The sequence below is a fragment of the Peromyscus maniculatus genome, chromosome 17 (assembly GCF_049852395.1).
Source record: "Peromyscus maniculatus bairdii isolate BWxNUB_F1_BW_parent chromosome 17, HU_Pman_BW_mat_3.1, whole genome shotgun sequence".
NCBI lineage: Eukaryota > Metazoa > Chordata > Mammalia > Rodentia > Cricetidae > Peromyscus > Peromyscus maniculatus.
The window spans coordinates 20,651,192-20,670,440 of record NC_134868.1 but is presented as its reverse complement, the minus strand read 5'-3'; the positions used below and the strand labels follow the sequence as shown (position 1 = coordinate 20,670,440).

General features: G+C 35.8%; 1 long non-coding RNA gene across 2 annotated transcripts; it reads left to right on the top strand.

The window, feature by feature from the left end:
- Positions 1–879: 879 nt before the first annotated feature.
- LOC121823468 (uncharacterized) lies at positions 880–12,263 on the top strand. Of its 2 annotated transcripts, XR_013045462.1 has the most exons (5): positions 880–1,568; positions 4,855–5,011; positions 6,597–6,802; positions 11,318–11,427; positions 11,898–12,263. It is a non-coding gene; the product is annotated as an uncharacterized LOC121823468 (long non-coding RNA). The 2 variants fall into 2 exon arrangements; XR_006064956.2 differs by lacking the exons at positions 11,318–11,427; positions 11,898–12,263 and adding an exon at positions 8,314–8,416.
- Positions 12,264–19,249: the final 6,986 nt, after the last annotated feature.

Here is a 19,249-nt window from a genome sequence, read left to right as displayed (position 1 = left end):
GATTGATCACTATGGGTATTGACATCTGCAGCTAAAACTTGTAGTAACAATACCCAAGACCACTGTACTCTAAGAGAAAATTCTGTATTTTCACAGATAAATGTCTCTTTTTTATACTCAGACCTGAAATATGTGTCATTCACCAAGCTGAGAAAGATGGTAGGTCAAGTGCATGCTGAATTTACTATCTGTATCTGTTTATAGAGCTGTCTTGAAATTTGGAAGCAAAGTGTTACTAAAAATGTATAGCCTTCCAAGAAGTTAGAAAGAAAAGGGGGCACTGGCGAGGAACTTGGGGAGACAAAGCAGTGAATGGATATGATCAAGACACATTATAAATATGCATGGACTTTTCCAAGAATAAATAAGATTTGTTATAGAAAAATGTGTAACTTTCGAAAGTTTATATTTAAAATGAAAGCTATATTTGGGCCCAGTGAAAAGTAAATAGTGGAAGTGTTTGTCTTTTCACTGCTATCCAGCTACGTGGACATATCTTTGCAGGACAGTAGATGACAGTACTTAAGTACTGGGAAGAGAATGTCCAAATTTACATTTTAGTCCCAGCGGTTTGACCTGTAATTTAGAATAAACTCTTAAAGCATCTGTATTTTATCTTTCAGTCTGTAAAGGGGATTACCATTAATTCTTATGGCTGCTTTGAGCGAAGTGAATTAAGCTACATGTGCATTTGAAACGTATCTCTGACAAATAGAATGGCATAATGCTAGCTATTACTATTTTATTTTTGCCAGAGGGAAATTCTGACGTTGTGGTTTAAGTGGTTTGTTTCAAGAAAAATGACTCCATTCTAGAATTGTGCAGAACTGCTACTCTGTTTTGTAATAATGCTTGGAATTTGTCATGGGGATGGTAAATCAACTGTTAAAAATATGGAAGAAAAGGCTATGAATTCAAGGAGCTATAGATGTCTTTGAATCCATATCCTACAAACTGTCTTGGTTTCTTTGTTTTCTATCAGTTTACCCACATACTAAGGCTTCATAGATCAAAACTATATTCTAATCTGAAAGAGAGCAATGATCTTCTAGAAATAATATTCTCTGGTTCTGTTTAGGCTGAAGAAGTATTTGAAGAAACATCACTTCAACTGGACCAAAAAAAAGTTCATTGTATCCAGCTGTTAAAGGACAGTAGAGAAAGTTGTCTGGATACTCTGAATGCCAAATGGAGAAAAATCCCTTATCTGTAAACTTACAGACAGAGAATATTTGTCCATGTCTGAGAGTTGGTGTACTGAAAAAAAGTAAGAACATGACATCAGCCAAGCCATAGAAGATTGTATGAGATAACAATCTGGGAAAAATAAGAACACAAAAGCCAAATATGGACCTCCAGAGTAACAGACACAAACAAACAAGGTTCAAATTAAAGCCTCTAGTGGCTAACATTGGTTGTCAACTAGACACACTTGTGAAGAAAACTCAACTAATAAACAGCCTGTAGTAGGCTGGCCTCACAGACGTTTCCTTGATTGCTAATGGAGAAGAATTACCTAGCCTGCTAAGAACATCTCAGGGCAGGCTGACCTGAGCTGGATAACAAAGGTAGACAAGCAAACTACAGTAACCTATTAAGTAGCATTCTTCTGTGATCTCTGTTTTAGTTCCTGCCTCCAGGTTCCTGCCTCTAGGTCCTGTCCTGATTTCTTTGAGTGATGAATGATGACAATCTGGATGTGTAATCCAAATGAATACTTCCTTCTCTGTGCTGGTTGTTTTTTGTCAAATTGACACAAAACCTTGAGTTGTACGGGACGATGAACCCCCAATTCACAAAACATTTCCATGAGATTGGCCTGTAAGCATGGCTGTTGATATTTTCTTTACTAAAGACTGATGTGGGAGGGCACAGCTCACTGTGGATGGTGCCACTCCCTGGCAAATGAGTCTGACCTTCAAAAGAAAGCAATGGAAGGCAATCTCATGATCTTATAGGGAACAACCAAGGAAGCGGCATTCTTCCGTGGCCACTCCTTCACTGAGTTCCTATCCGGACACGATTAGGTGAAATAAATAATTTCCTCTCCAAGTTGTTTTTGGCCATAGTGTTTTTTCTCAGAAATAGAAATCCTAACTAAGATATTACTCAAGTTGGATTTGTTCAGTGTTTTGAAACACCAACAAAGAAACAAATTAATTAAAAGAGATTTCTAGAATTGAGCAAAAGGAAAGTCTACTGACATACTGCTAAGTATATGTGTACATAGGTTTACCTATATATGTGTGTGTAATAATTTACCATATATGTTTTAAAAGCTTTAATATATCACTGGTATTGTCTACACTTGCATTTTCATATGGAATTGCTTATGTAGCCTACTATATACTATAACTTATGTATATTTCCTGTCTAGTCTCACATATCCTTTAATATTTCTATATATATATATATATATTACTTTACATTATATATACATATATATGACATGTGTTTATCTCTGCAAAGTGCATATGGATAGAAGAGAATTAGGATGGATACATTGATATTATACACATATTCTAGGACAAATGAGTGAAACTTTACTAGAATAATTGATATCCCAAAAAGATAAAATGTCAATATTATAGATATGCAATACAATAGTCATATAAAACAAAATCTAATGATATTAAAATGATAAAGACATATTTTAAATTACATATTTTAAGAGTCTACTTATTATCAAATTCCTGAAAGGAGTTAGAGCTATGAATGGTACTCTGAGCCTTATTGCTGAACTTTAAGATCATAATGTAGAATACAATTACCAAGCACAATGATACAATCAAAGAGTGAATAGAAATATCAAGTTGTAAAATAAACTTGAATAGCAATTAAAAAACAAAAACTTCTACTCTCTCTGTTCCCTTCAAACAACAGAATTGAATTAAATGCAAATAAAGGTAAAAAGATTCCCAAAATTCAAAAGATGAAAATGTTTGTCTACATAATCTGTTGTTCTAAAAACAATGCAAAAGAGAATAAGGAAATATTTCTGACTCAAAGTGCAACGCAATGCAAGCAAAGCCAACACGTGTGATATGCAACTAATCCTGGCCTTAGAGCAAAGGTGATCAGTATTATTGTCTATACTGCTATATATAAGGAAAAACAAACCACAGTCTCTTTACAGTGAAGAAAAGAAAATTAAAAAGAATGTTTGTGGAATTAAGAAAAGGGCTACTTTCCTCTGAAATTTAAGAAGAGGCCAAGTTAACATATGACGATTTAAGTTAGGACTAGTTAACATTGTCAGAAATAGTTTCATAAGTAGTTAAGATAATGTTTCAGATACAATTTACTTAAAGATGCATTTTTAAGTACATCAAAATTTTAAACTTAAAAGAGGCACAATGCATGGTTTGTGGTCACGGAAAAATTGGAGAATAACAAGTCTGTGGTCAGTCTGAGCTACATGGTGAGATGAGAGATCCTGGTCTTAAAAATTGCAACAAAGAAAGCAAGAATGTGACAGAGAGAGAAGGAAGGAAGGGAGGGAGGGAGGAAAGGAGGGAGGGAGGGAGGGAGAAAGAGAAAGGAAGGAAGGAGAAAGGAAGGAAGGAAGAAGGAAGGATGGAAAGAAGGAAGGAAAAAAGAAAGAAGGAAGAAAGAAGGGGAGGACAGAAAGGAAGGAAGGGAGGAGGTGAGGGAAGGGAGGAAGGAGGGGAAGGAAAAAAAAGGAAAGAAGTAATTGTAACTTTCACCTTATCATATATAATACATGTGATTATAAAGAAAATGTGTGTAGCATATTTATTGGTTGAGTTATTTAATTCATTAAGTTCTCTGTAAACTCAAAGGCCAAGGAGGTCTTTTTTAAAGAATTCATGAAATGGGTTTCACAGAAATTAAGAATGTCTGCTCTTTGAAAGACTCTATCAAGAAAACAAAAGGAAGGGTTGCATTCGGGGAAGGAGTATTTTCAACAACCACTCAACTCTGACAACATTTTGTAATCCATAATATACAAAGAACTCTTCAATTCAATAAGAAAAATCCCTCAATTTAAAAAAGCATTAAGGGATTCCTCATTAAAGAAGATTTTCTTTATCATTTATCATTGCAGGAATACAATTAAAATAATGACAATACAACTAAATTAGTACTACCTTTCCCTAACTACAGAGAAAGAAAAACCATACTAAAGGGAAATTAATGCTATTATGGAAGGAAGAAGAAGTCCCTTTGCCGGTGTTTCCTCTTCTTTCATTTCATTTCCAGGGGACAAAGAGTAGCATTTTCTCCTTCTAATTCCCCTAATTCTCTTTGCTGCTTCCAAACATTGTGTTTTTGCCCCTTCAGGTACCTGTACATTCTGTACTGGAAATATCAAAGCATTCAAAATGAAATTTTAAAAAAAATAGACTTATGTCCAGTTATTCAGCTTTCCTTCAAGAGCAGTGTTGGGAGACGCATATAGTTTTTTTTCTAAAAACGTTATTGTCATTTCTGTACAAAGGATATTGAATATGATATATATGATGACATTGAAATTTTACCCAAAAGATCTCTTAGTCAAGAAATGCTCAAGAAAGTGAGTGCACTGGGAAACATAATTAAATTTTCCGGACTTTTAAATCTCAGTGAGACATTAGACAAGAGAAGAGGAATAAAAAGGAAAAAGAATAGAAGCTGAGCACTAAGAGATACTATGACAGATTAGAAACCACTGTCTTTTTTTCTTCTTCCTGAGCTGCATATATGCCAATCAACAAACCGTCTCTTCCCTTCTGTGTTACAATATATTTCACACACCGGTGCATAAACACATCTTTTGAATGAGACATTTTGACATGCCTTAAAAAGAGTCCACTATCTTATAACATTTTTGTCCTCTCATATCATGTTTAGATGACAGCCTACTAATGATGTAAATTTGATTAAGTAAGAACATGTGCCATATGGAGTAATTGACAATGTTTGCAATATTGATGAGGAACCTCAATCCAATCAATGTGGTGTGTTTACTAATTCCCTGCAGGCCTCCAACAGCCAAAGAAGAAATAAGGTATTTAACAAACTAAGAACAATTAATAAGTCATTCCTCTGTGCTGTTATTTTTTCTTAAAGAATATGTATTAACAGAAGTTTCTATTATAATTTAAGGTGGTTTGTTTTCTTTATTTTAAATAAAATCCCAATCTACAAAAATGTATATTTTACAAATTTTTCATGCATAGAGAGAATAATTATTTCATATATCATCTGTTCTACGAATGGCATAGAAAATCATTTTCATATTCTTTTTTGAATATATATAGAAACCATGTTAAGCTGTATATATACAGAATGGGAATACCTCCTCTAGCATTTAAAAAATTCTAATTCATTACAGCATTGCTAGCCTTTTATATTCAAAGCTCATGTCCACACTGTTAAATGACTGTGGCACAGTCTACATTCTGATATCAGTAACCCTTGATCTTATACACAGTCTTCAAAATTTAAGTCAGGAACTTAGGCCCAAAAGAAAAATCTTAGTGTAAAGAATTGTTAATCAAATTCAAAGCAATACGCGTTCTTGGAAGCATTCTTTACTTTCAATGGCTGTGTTTAAAAACAGCGCTTTCCCCACAGCTAGTAGTTAGAATTTCACTATAAAATACTCCCGTAAAAACTATTTAATTTTTCTACTTCGGGGAGGGAGGGTTTGATCTCTTATTAAACATTTTATGGAAAAGTCTAAAAGTGCTTTCAATTATTTATTGAATTGAAATCCAGGCCTTGGAAATTGCAAGCATACACACACACATAATATTATCAGCCCATTGAGGACCATTAGGTCGTAAAGCGGTACTGTGGCAACATCTCCAGTACAGCTGCTGGAGCTCATGCAACTTTTACTGCAGTTATAAAGTCATTTATTACATTTCCTTTATGATGCTAATGCATTGCGGTCTGTTACTTTATTGATTCCGCTGTGATAAAGACCGAAATGTATGATATTGTGGTGTGCTGCGGGGAGTGTACAGGCACACAGAGACAGATCTCGTAGCAGCCTGTTGCATTAAAAGTCACTTAAACTTAAAAGGTCTATAAAAATATTAATAAAGGCTATCAAAAAAGATATTTTTGTAGCGCATTTAAGTCATGTTGCTTCATTGTTCCCTGTAGAATTAGTTTTAAGTTATTCTTTATTAAAACATACAAACGATAATGGGAGCAACTAGGTTTTTTTTCTTAATTACAATCATATCGTGTGGGAACACAATTTGCAACTCGCTGAGAGGAAAGGTAACTGTATTGTTTCCAAATAATCAAATAAAAAGCAGTCATTACAAAATAATGCCCACAGACCCAAAAGGAACCCATAATTGATAATTACATCTTGTTCAAATTGTCTAAACTTAACTCTCCCTATGATACAATTGTACATAAAGAGATTGACATTTTCTGTAGAGGGAAAAAAATCAATTTACATGAATCAACTGCTACTCTTGTGGAGGCTTGTTCACAGTTGATGCCTACAATGCTAGAATACCTCAAGGAAACTCATGCCCAACTGAGTTCATTTGGGTGACTTCTTGTAATGTGTGGATCAGAGCTGAAGCTGCTCACTAACCTTTTTCTCCATCTTTCCTCTTTTTCACAAGGGAATGGGGTTGAGGAGCAAGGTGACAAGATGTTCCAAAAATAAGCAAAAGACATGAAAAACAATATTCTCTGGCAGCAGTTCTTGAGTGGGACATTCAGCTCATGAATTTCATGGTATTTAATTTTCCCAGAAAAGAGTTAAAATCAATGTTGGTAATATTTAAGGAAAAGCTTTTCTTCATGTGATACAAAGATTATAATAAAGGTAATTCTGGATTCAGATTTTATCTTTCTTCATTAAATGCATTTATAGCTATTGTGAACATGCTTTGTTACATTGTCACACTGATGGATGAGCAAATTTTAATAATGACTCTAACTAGGAATCTACCACAAAAATAACCTAAAATGTAACACAAATTTGGAGTTGAATGTGATCTTAGAAAGTTTATCTTCTTCTCTCATTTTCCTGAGAACTAGAAGATTTTGCTTTAGCAAGTGTTGTCTTTTTCTAGTTGCATACTGCATACATTATTTTGTTTCAACTTGTTTTCAGGATCAGTAACTACCATTTATTTTTTATTCTATGTATCTGGCAATTTCAGATGCCTATATAAGAGAAGGATACATTATTTGTGTTTCTGCAGGTATTTTATAATTATGATATCCTCAAGGTTCATCCATGTTGTCAAATATTTCAGTATTTTCCACTTTTCTAAGTCAAAAGCTTTAGCTGTGAATCTTGGCTGCAACATTATCAACTGGTCATGCAGGAATGTTCAGTGGTGTGGTAGAGGCAAGTCTGTTATAGGGATAATTGCTTTCTGATTGTATTTGAGGCCCTCTATTTAGAAGGAAATTCACATCCCCAAATCCCCCCCCCCAAATTTCATGACTTTTTCTTCTTTAATTATCAATGGTGTGTGTGTGCGTGGCATGCACATGTGTATCTATTGAGTCCATTTAGTGTTGCTCTTGAATACATGTGTTTATGACTGAATTTAGGATTGAAGATTAAGTTGTGAGGGGCTTATTCCTAGAAATACTGAATCTCCAGAAAAGCTTTGTTTTTTGTTTTTTAGTTTTTTTGTTTTTGTTTTTGTTTTTGTTTTTGTTTTTTTTTTTTTTGGAATAGGCCATAATAAGTATAAAGACTGTTAAATGGACAGGTTTCTAAGACTAAGTGACTGTTAAATGCTCAGCATTAAATGGGGCATCTATGTAGTTGAAAGGTCTCTCTGGTCCTGCCTGCTCTGCAGTCCTAAGTGTCTCTGGTCCCAACCAGCTCGGCAGTCCTGAGGCCAAATATAAAATAATCATTCAGAGGCTTGATATTATTTACAAACTATATGGCCTATGTCAGGCTTCTTGCTAGGTAGCCCTTATAGTTTAACTCAACCCATAATCATCAATCTATGTATCACCACATGTTCCATGGCTTTACCTACTTCCCATTACTTGTTGTTCCTAGGATGGCAGTCTGGTGTCTCCCCACTCTGCCTTTCTCTTTTCCTCTGTATATCTCCTTGGGTTTCCCACCTGCCCCTAAACTGCCTTGCCATTGACCAAAGCAGCTTATTTATTGACCAATGAGAACAACATATATTCACCACATACAAGAAGACATCCCCCAGCACATCTATTTCGCATATACCAAGGCTCTGGGAATTTCACAGATTAAGGAGCAGGAAGAACGTAAGAGCCAGAAGAGAAGAGGTAATTAATGTGGAAGTATGACATCCAGGCATAACATGGCTGTTGCACTCTTGAATTTAGAGCATCAATGATTAACAACTCAACATCTACACAAGACTGGGCCTGTCAAGACCCTGCTTTGAATGGAAAAATGGGCTCATGGGATCACCAAAACTAATGCCAGGTGGGTGATTTTAATCCATTGCCAAGTCCTGTTTCCAGCTTGACAAGCAAACTTATGTACCCTGGACCACAATTTCTGTGTGCTGACTCTGAAGAAATAGTCCCCCAGATATTCCAACTCAATGATGCTGGTCTCTGATTAATCATTCACAGCTGGTTCTACAGCCTTGGCTGACTAACATCTATTGTACAATTGAAGCATAGGTGTTTTACTTGCAGATTTGTCTATTAGAATTATGTGAATGTGTGTATGTGGAAGTGAAGGGCTTTTTGTGCACAAGAGTGCTGGTTATGACAGGAGCCAGAAGAGGATATGGAATTCCACGGAGCTGGAGTTACAGATGGGTTGTGAGCCACCATGATGTGGATGTTGGAAATTGAACTCAGGTCTTCTGCAAGAGCAGTATAGGGTATAAATGACTAAGACAGTTCTCCAACTCATATTTCCACAGATTATTAATATCAAATATCATACAAATAGTCCTGATATTGTCTGCTTCCATCTTATATTTCCCAATACAGGCCACAATTGACTGGGTTTCTCTCAGCATTCTTATCTTACAAGTTCCCACACCATAAAGTTAAGCTCTCAGTACTCAATGCCTTTCTGTGACCAAAATTCCAAACTCTTCCACAATCCTCCCTAAAACAAAATGGTGAGATTTATCATAGTAACAATCCAATACTTCTAGTTTTAGTTTCATTCTATTGTTGTAATGAAACACTCTGACCAAAAGCACCTTAGTGGAGGAGAAAAAATATGCCTTACGCATTATAGTCCATACTTAAAGGAACCCAAGGCAAGAATTCAAGCAATAACTAAAGCAGAAACCATCAAGGAATTTGATTCTTTTCCTGCTCTCTAGCTTGCTCACTTGCTTATCTACCTTAGGAACATCTGCATATGAATGGTACTGCCCCAGTGGGCAAACATGACAACATCTTATAGACAGGCTCACAGGGTAATCTGATCTGAACTAAGGTTTCTTCTTTTCAGATGATGGCAGAGTGTAGCAAGTAGATGATAAAATCTGACCAAGATGAAGAATAAGAGGAGGAAAAGAAGTTGGATGATTATTGTTGGGTGAGGGGAAGGAGGAGTTGAAAGAAGGGAACAGGGATTGGATATGAACAAATATGAAAGTCTTAAAGAATACATTAAAATATTATATATAAAAATAAAACACCTCTAGACTTTTGGCAGAAATTGAATGAAATATGTAGCATGGATATTTTAGCAAATTTCTTTTAAAATTTTGGCATGGACTAGGATTCAATTTATTTGTTTTTCATCTTCAGTTTCTTTCATCACTGACTAAACAGTTTTCTGAGAATAATCACATCCTTGCTTAAATTTGTTGTTATTTTATTTTTTATTCAATTGTAAATAGGATAATTTTCTTGACATTTTTGTGCTAGATAATCTGTCATGTATTAAAATATTAGAAACTTTCTCCATATTGACATCATATCCTGCACTTTTGTTCAATTTATTTATAGCTGAAAAGTCTTGCTGTGGGATAATGCTTTTGTACACTGTAAAGATTTGTCATTCTAATTGGTTTAATAAAATGTTGATTGGCTAGTAGCCAGGCAGGAAATGTAGTCAAGGCAACCAGATTAGGAAAATTCTGGGAAGAGAAAGGGCAGAGTTAGGAGTCACGCACCAGATGCAGAGGAAACAAGATGAGAATGTCATATTTGAGAAAAGATACCATGCTGTGGGATGTCTTTCTGTAGGCTATGAATATGTGTGGCTCCCATTGGATAATAAATACAGCTATTTTGTCCTATGGAAAGAAAGCTTACAGGCAGGTGGGAAATCCATGCAGAGATACAGGGAGAAGAAAGGAGGAGTCAGGAGAGACTCCAGCTGCCACCAAAGGAGCAATAACATGCCAGCAGGCTGGTAATGCCACTGCCATGTGGTAAAACATAGATTAATAGGAATGGGTTAATTTAAGATGAAAGAGTTAGCTAGCAAGAAGCTGAAGCAACAGTTTGTAATTAATATAAGCCTCTGAGTAATTATTTTATAAGTGGCTGTTGGACCACTTTTTTTTTTTTTTTTTTTTGGTCCAGACTGCTGGGCAAGGCAGGACTGGAAAAACTTCTGGTTACAATACCGAACCACTTGGCTAAACATAGATAAGAATTATGGGTTACTCTAAGTGTAAGAGCTAGTCAGTAATAATCCTGAACTACTAGCTGAGTATTTATAAGTAATATTAAACCTCCAAGTCAATGATTTGGGAAGTAGCTACTAGGTATTTGGGAATTGCTAGTGGGACACAGAAATTTCTGTTTCCAAGTCTTGTTGGGATCTTTAGATTTTTCTACATTGAGGATCATGCCATCTGTACCTCCAGTATATGGTAAACAGAAATGGGGAGAAAGAGAATTTTTGCTACAAATTAAACCTTTGAAGAAAACCTATTTCCTCCTCATTGATTACGATGTTCATTGGGAATTTGCCTTTGATGATCTTTATCATGGTGAGGAGTATTCCTTGTTTACCATATCTGCAAAATGCTTTTATCAAGAAAAAAATGCTATAATTTGTCCATTTTTCTCACCATCAGTTGAAATGATCATGGATACTTTGTTTCTATCTACAGTAGTATATCACAGTTATTAGTTTACATATATTCAGCTACAATTGCATGCAGAAATAAATATCACTTGATCCTGATATAAATTTGTATGTTTTAAAATTGTATGTTTCATTCAGGATTTTGCATCAAAATTCATCAGAGATACTATAGTTTTGTTAACTTATAGGCATTTTCCTTAGGTGATTTAGACTTTGAACAATGGGTTCTACTGTTCTCTCCAGCTCTGCTTATAAGAAGTGTTTGATAAGTGGTGTTTTCAATTTTCCCCTGTGCCATGCTCTGTTCAGATCAAGGGTATTACCTAACTGGGGTGTTGAGTGAATGAAGAAATGGAAAAGCATGGAACACAGAACAGCTGGAATGTGATGGTCTCAGATGAAGAATCCACAACATACAGGTAAGCAAGAAGGTGGGATTAGTGTAGAGTTAAAACAAGGAGGTAGGTGCTTGGCTAATCTCAGTAGGAGCAATCTCTATAAGGCTAGTCTTCAGGCCATAAAATATTCTGTGTGAGAAGGCTATGGTGGACTCTCTCTGCACATGCTGTCAACGTTCACACTCAGACCTAAGGAAGGCTTTGTTATACCTCTGAGCCTCGAATGAAAAGGGACGTGCCACTGCCATAAGTCCAAGGTATTGGTTTTTGACATAGCTGTACCTATGTCAAATAATGCACATTCATTCACTCAGAGCTCCACTAGCTCCTTGCACACTTACAAGTTTAGTATAATTAAGCTGCTATGTCACATGCTACTTGTAGGCTGTTTTGTTTGGGAGGAGTTTCTTCAATGGCTTTGACGTGCAGTGGTTTGCTCAGTTTCTTGGTTCATGCTAGATTAACTAATTATAGGTTTTAATGTATTTTAGGATCGGGAACTGTGATTCATCTATCCTCATTCTTCTGGAAGATATGATGGCTTTATAGTTTTGGAGTTCCCCATGAGCTTTTGAATCATTTTTCTGTTGCTACTTAAAATTCAATTGGGATTTTGGCCAAGATTACATAAAAACTATAGATTACTTTGAATAAAATGGATGTCCTAAAATGTCTTCTAACCCATTCATATGGAATCATACGTCTCAGTGTATACTGTAATTTTATTTCATCAAGCTCATCTGTACAATGTCTTTTTTTGTTATATATTACTATTAATTTCATTAGAGTAATAAAGGACAAAAAGAAAATTCCTGTACTATAAATGAAATTTACATAAAATAAACACAAAAATAAAACCCAGTATATTTTCATATTCTATCTGCTATTGCAATTATTTCATATAAAACTCAGCAAACACGTGAGACCAAAGCCCAGGGCTTCAGGTACACTAGGCAACTGCCTCGTCATTTGGCTCTTCTCCCAGCCACACCAGCGTTGTAACATAAGATACAGTAGAACTTCAAATGCAATACATGAAGCCCTGGCATTAGTCAGAATTTGCTAGAGGAACAGAACTACTAGAATGAGTATATGTTTTAGAAAGCATTAATTAGATTAGTCTTAGACAATTCAAGAGAAGATTCTAACGCTGGCTGTCTGGACACTGGAGAGCCATGATCCTGGGTGTTATTCAGTCCATGCGGCCAGAGGCCTCTGCAACCTCAAGCTTGCAATGAAGACCTAGGGAAATTCCTGGAGAGCTATGAGTCTTCATCTACATTTAAAAGCCAAAGAACCTTGAGATGTCAGGAAAGGATGGCTGCAGCAGTAGCAGCCATAGGATAGACATAATCACCAGCAAAGAATAAAAGCAAGCAGGTAAAAAAGTAACAGCTTTTCCAGTGTGGACCTCCTTACAGACAAACCCAGATGTGTCTCTTAGTTTAATTCAGATTCCCTGAAGATGACAAGCAGCACCAACTGTTACAGCTCCTAATTACTGTGTTCATTAGTCACTTCTAAGAAACCGTCATGATAAAGGATGTGTTTACCAGTCATATTTATTTACCATCTATTCATATATTACTTTGAAATGATATATTCAAATGCTAGTGATGTTATTTATTACCTTTGTGTGTATTATATTTTTCCTGAATAAAATAACAACTAAAGAAACTAAAAGCAGGTATTTCTTAATATAACATGTAATCTATAAACCTAAGTATATGCTTTATATAATAGTTGAATTATATTTTTGTATCATTGGCCTCCAACATTCATTTAGTTTCCAACTGTGTGGAAAATTGGTTTATTTCATGTATAAAATTATTTGAAGGAATACAGAGAATTAACACAACAGATAGAATAATTATTTTGTAGCATAAAATCACATCATAACAAATTTTAAATGATGTTAAGATATGGTAAGTGGACATTGCTTACATCATAAGATATAATAATTTTCTCACTAATCAAAAAGGTTTATTAATTCCAAAGTTTTCATTATAGTATTCCTCTGTAAGGACCATTTTATTTATGCTCTAAATCACTACCATGTCCCATAGGAAAGGATGATATTTTTCTTCTGTCAAAACTGTGAAAACCCAAGCCCCTAAACACAAGAATATAGATCCATAATTATCTATCCTAAAACTGTTTTACTTAGTCTTGTGGACTCTATTACTTTCTTTTGGACAATAATTAATTTATTTCTTTCGTAGCTGTTTCTATAAACTATTCATGCTTATGCATTTGTTGTTTGTTAATTTATTTACTGCCTTTTTGCTGTAAAGTTTAAATGAATCTACCTGACATAGAAGGAACATTGGATTTGGTCATAATATTCTGTTTAATGAATCTCTATGAATCAATATTGTCTGAATTAATTGAAAGAATGAAACAATAATTATTTATAGTATTTTTTAAAAGATTTATTTATTTATTTATTTATTTATTTATTATGTATACAGAAGAGGGTGCAAGATCTCATTACAGATGTTTGTGAGCCACCATGTGGTTGCTGGGAATTGAACTCAGGACCTCTGGAAGAGCAGTCAGTGCTCTTAACCTCTGAGCCATCTCTCCAGCCCCCTATTTTTTTTTTTTTTAAGATTTATTTATTTATTATGTATACAGTATTCTGCCTGCATGTATGCCTACAGGCCAGAAGAGGGCACCAGATCTCATTATGGGTGGTTGTGAGCCACCATGTGGTTGCTGGGAATTGAACTCAGGACGTCTGGAAGAACAGCCAGTGCTCTTAACCGCTGAGCCATCTCTCCTATTTATAGTATTTTAATTTTAAAATATGGTCCCTAGGACAAGTTGTGAATTATTTGATACAGTCAAATGCATTGTGATATAATAAATATTATCAAGCTATATCAAATATACATTTACCAGTGCTTTAAGAGCATTTCATTATCTTTTAAAGGACTCTGATTTATTATTACTATTTTTCTTCATGGATCATATAAATACCAATTGAATGTACCGTGTTTGAGTTAAACAGATAAATCTCCCAGAACACAGAAATGTACATATTTATAAATTTAAACTCTCCGTTTTAGAAACATCCAGTTGACAAATGAAACATATTTGCCAAAGATTTCTAAAACCATCCAGAGGATTACAGATATCGCAAATATTTCTTTTAGAACCAGTGTCATATACTTTGTTTTTCTCCTATAATGCCAACTTTTATATTTTCTGTAAGAACCGATATGTCATTGTACATACGTCTAACCCAGATTTTCATTACTAAGGAATGAAGATTGATATCTCACAGTGTTCTGTGTAGACTTAGTCTTAACACAAGTCTGGTACTGAGCCTGAAACTCTGGTCCCCATTTGAAACAGAGCACATTAAACTGTGTCAGAGCTTTAGAAGTAGCCCAGAAACACAGCACATAGAACTCTAGAAACAGACCAGGTTCAGGCTGACAATTTAATGATTACCTAAAAGACTGACGGTAAATTTTGTAGGAAATTATCTTATAGATACAAATAAAAGTAGGCATTAATTCAGAAAGAGCTGTAGTTTTTTACTTTATTTTTATTTTTGAGAATATGGGGAGAAACAATTTTTCCTAGAGAAGAGGACACTAATTGGTTATCCAATATCAAATAGAAGTAGTTGTATTTTTATTATTATTATTATTAATTTTTTATTTGGTTTTATTGGGACAGGGTTATCCTATGTCCTGAACTTGGTTCTCATTTCTTCAGTCTCCACTATGCAGTGCTGGTATGCGAAGTGAACACTACCATGTCACTCTTGCTGTAATTTTTAGATATTCTTTCCAATCATAATTATTTCAGGTTTTCTACTCTCAAAACCGCCACATGTTCTTTGCACCTGAGGTCACATTCGTTTTTTTTTTTTCAGATGTTTATTTACTTTATCATTTTTTTCTTTTTTATTTTTTTTTTTAGGAGAATACTAGATGTGGAAGAAATATGACTGGACTGCTACTCACATCACCAGTGAGGCTACCTAGAAAACAGGACTCCAAGAAAGACACGAGGATTGCCCAATGACAGAGAAATGGCTGAGATCTACATGAACAACCTGGACATGAGTGGGAGTAATGAAGGGCGAGGGTTGAGGGAAAGATCCCAGCTGGATCAAGAACAGAGAGGGAGAACAAGGAATAGGAGTCCATGGTAAATGAAGACCACATGAGAAAAGGAAGAAACAAAGTGCTAAAGAGGCCCACAGAAATCCACAAAGATACCCCCACAATAGACTGCTGGCAATGATCGAGAGACAGCCAGAACTGAACTACTCTGATGATGGGATGGCCAAACACCCTAATAGTCGTGCCAGAAACCCCATCCAAGGACTGAGGAATCGGGATGCAGACATCCACGGCTAGGCCCCTGGTGGAACTCTGGGAATCTAATTAGCGAGAAAGAGGAGGGTTTATATGAGCGAGAATTGTTAAAACCAAGGTTGGATAAAGCACAGGGACAAATAGCCAAACGAATGGAAACACATGAACTATGAACCAAAGGCTGAGGGGCCCCCAACTTGATCAGGCCTTCTGAATAGGTGAGACAGTTGATTGGCTTGATCTGTTTGGGAGGCATCTAGGCAGTGGTACCAGGTCCTATGCTCATTGCATGAGTTGGCTGTTTGAAACCTGGGGCTTATGCGGGGAAGTTTGGCTCAATCTGGGCGGAGAAGACTGGACCTGCCTGGACTGAGTCTACCAGGTCGATCTCAGTCCTTGGAGGAGGCTTTGCCCTGGAGGAGGTGGGTATGGGAGGTGGGCTGGGGGGGAAGGGGAGGGGGGCAGGAGGGAGGAGAACAAGGGAATCCATGGCTGATATGTAGAACTGAATGGTTTTGTAAAATAAAATAAAAGGATAAAAAGAAGTAGTTGTATTTTAACAGACATTTTTCCTGTTTAAAAAAATTATGCTTGCATAAATAGCCTAATGGAAATATTAAGCTTTGCATATGAACTACTTACGTTAATGAAAATGGGTCAGAAATGACTGTAGGAATACATACAGAAAGTAAAGGCTGTTGTTGGGTGATCTTATTTCTAGGAGGCTGAGGAAAATTAAGGGATGGCGCTGGGCGGTGGTGGCGCATGCCTTTAATCCCAGCACTTGGGAGGCAGAGCCAGGCGGAATCTCTGTGAGTTCGAGGCCAGCCTGGGCTACCAAGTGAGTTCTAGGAAAAGGCGCAAAGCTACACAGAGAAACCCTGTCTTGAAAAACCAAAAAAAAAAAAAAAAAAAATTAAGAGATGGCAACCCACGGCTCAGTCCTAGTTGGAATGTTGATGAAAGCCAGTCTTTCTCATTATTTATAAAAATCCCACCTGCTCTTAACTCCATTAAATCTTCAAGTTGTGTCTTTATAAATGGGATCATGTGTCATGCTTCTCCATATGCTTCTTATCAGGTATATAGAGTTGCTGATAGTTGTTTAGACAGATAAAGCTCTTTGATGGGCTTCATTATCAAGTGCAAGTCCTGGGTACTTGGTATGCCTTCTCCATTGAAAATAGGGCGCCAGTGCACTTGTTATAGGATGATAGAGTAAAATTAGGCCCTCCTAGTTAACTGAAGATGTAAAAGTACAATTCATTTCTACAATCATAAGTAGCTGAAAACCACTGAGGAGTAAACCTCTGTGTGAGAATAATTCCAGAAGCAGATGGCTCCACACAATTTTCATAGTCCTTCAATTTTTTTTATTGCAAATAAAATACTTGCTAGAAATGGTAAAAACAAAAGTAGATCACAGCTGTTTCAACAGTACATATTTTTAACAAGGATATTGAAATACTTTTAAGTGATGTGACATAGTTTTAGAATTTTTTCACATGTCATTTTATGTCAGTATTGAGTATAATATACCCCAATGATCAGGTACCAAATATTGTGTCTACAGAGATGATTCATCATGGAGTATTTAGGCCAGTCCTTGGGATATTTTCAGGAAACTGGGATTCATTCTGAAATGAAAAGAAGCGTAAAGCACAGTGGGTGTAATGGAAATTAAAATTAACTGCTGTTATCAAAGAGAAAGCAAAGACCACTGTTTTCTAAAACTTGATTAGTTCACTGTTATACTATTTACAAAAATTTGTAAAGATAGCTAATTCTCTGTCTGAGCTACAAAACTAAATCTGCTTAATCACAGTCTGCCAGGTAGTTTGCAGTCCATACTCTAGTAATATTTTGAACCTACTTTTAATGTGGGGTCACATTCTAGTGGTTATGCTGGGAATGCTCTTCTTCCTTGCTTGTTACAGAGGTCCACAAAACTAGAAACTGTACCTTTTCTCTTTTGTAACTATAGCACTTGACCCAATGCTAATTGTGATTTTATCATTAACCAATGAATAAATAATTAATGGAATAAATAATAAATGGAATATTATATTAGGTTTCTGATTCAAATATACCCATAAAGATAACCATGGGAATCAAAGGATACATTATAAATCCCAGGTCAAGACTTTAGTTTTAACATCAACCTTGCAAAATTGAAGGAAAAGAAAAATTTATTTTAAATCTGATTCTGAAAAGTAAATAAATTCAATAAAATCAACACAGATATTTTATGTGAAAAATGGTTTTATGATTTTTAACACCAAAAGTATGAAAACACACACACACACACACACACACACACACACACACACACACACACACACTAAATTGAACTTCAAAAATTACATACATTTATACATCAAGAGAAAGTACCAAGAGAATGAAAGGCTAACTCGTGGCATTTGAGAAAATACTTACAGACCGTAGTTTCTTTTTGACAGTTTCTGGCATGTATATAGTGCATTTTTAGACTTTCTTGAGCCTTATTATCTGTCTTGTTCTGCTTCCTCCTTTCCCTGAAACCTTTCTTCCTTACAAGCCTCATTCTTTTCTCCATGTCTTTTTGTGTATGACCCACTAAGCTTCAGTGGGCAGCCAGTATGAGAGTGAGTAGGAGGTTTTTCACTGTAGCAGGGACAGTTTGTCATTGGTTACTGATGAACCAAAGAAAGTGATATATCTTCCCTCAGCTCCTTTTAACTGTCAATACTTCCTATGAACGGGGTGGACCTTCAGTGAGACTTTCCCTTTCCATGAGCAAGATTTGAAGTCCTCAATCTTGTGCAGGAACCACAGCTACAGTGAGTTCGTGACACCCTCAGCCCTGTGGCATCTGGAAGACACTGTTTCCAGCTCTCCCCACTGGTCTCTGGCACATAGAATCTTTCCCACCTTTCTTTTGTGATGTTCTCCATGCCTTTGGGGCATAATTTCCAATGTAGGGCTGAGCTCTCCACACTTGCGTAGTGCGCTTTGAATAGTTCTCTTTGTTAACTACTGCCCAATGCAAAAACAGATTTTTCTAATGAGTGATGGGGAATTCACTCATCAGTAGTTATTAAGTGTATGGAATGCAGTGTGATATTATCCCCATTTAGGAAGCCAACAACAGTATGTTCTCTCCGAGCACCTATAACATCTGCAACCAAAGATTCTTTGTCAGGTTTACAGTATCAGACAAGAGTTCTCGCCTATAGATTGGCCTTGAATCCAATCAGAAAGCCACTTTGCACCAATGGGATTATTTTTCTTGTAGAATATCACTGTAGCTAACAGTGTTCACAGCTGGGTTATACTGTTAATAACTTTTCTTCTCCAACATCCTGCAAGGTACCTTCCAGAACTTTAAAAGCCATCAAAAAGGAAGATTCCATGTCAGTATCAGCTTGAGATTTTTTATAACGTTACTAAAGTGTGCAAGATCTTCAGCAATGGGAGCTTACCAAAAAAAAAAAAAAAAAAAAAAAAAAAAAACTGCTACTGAAAGA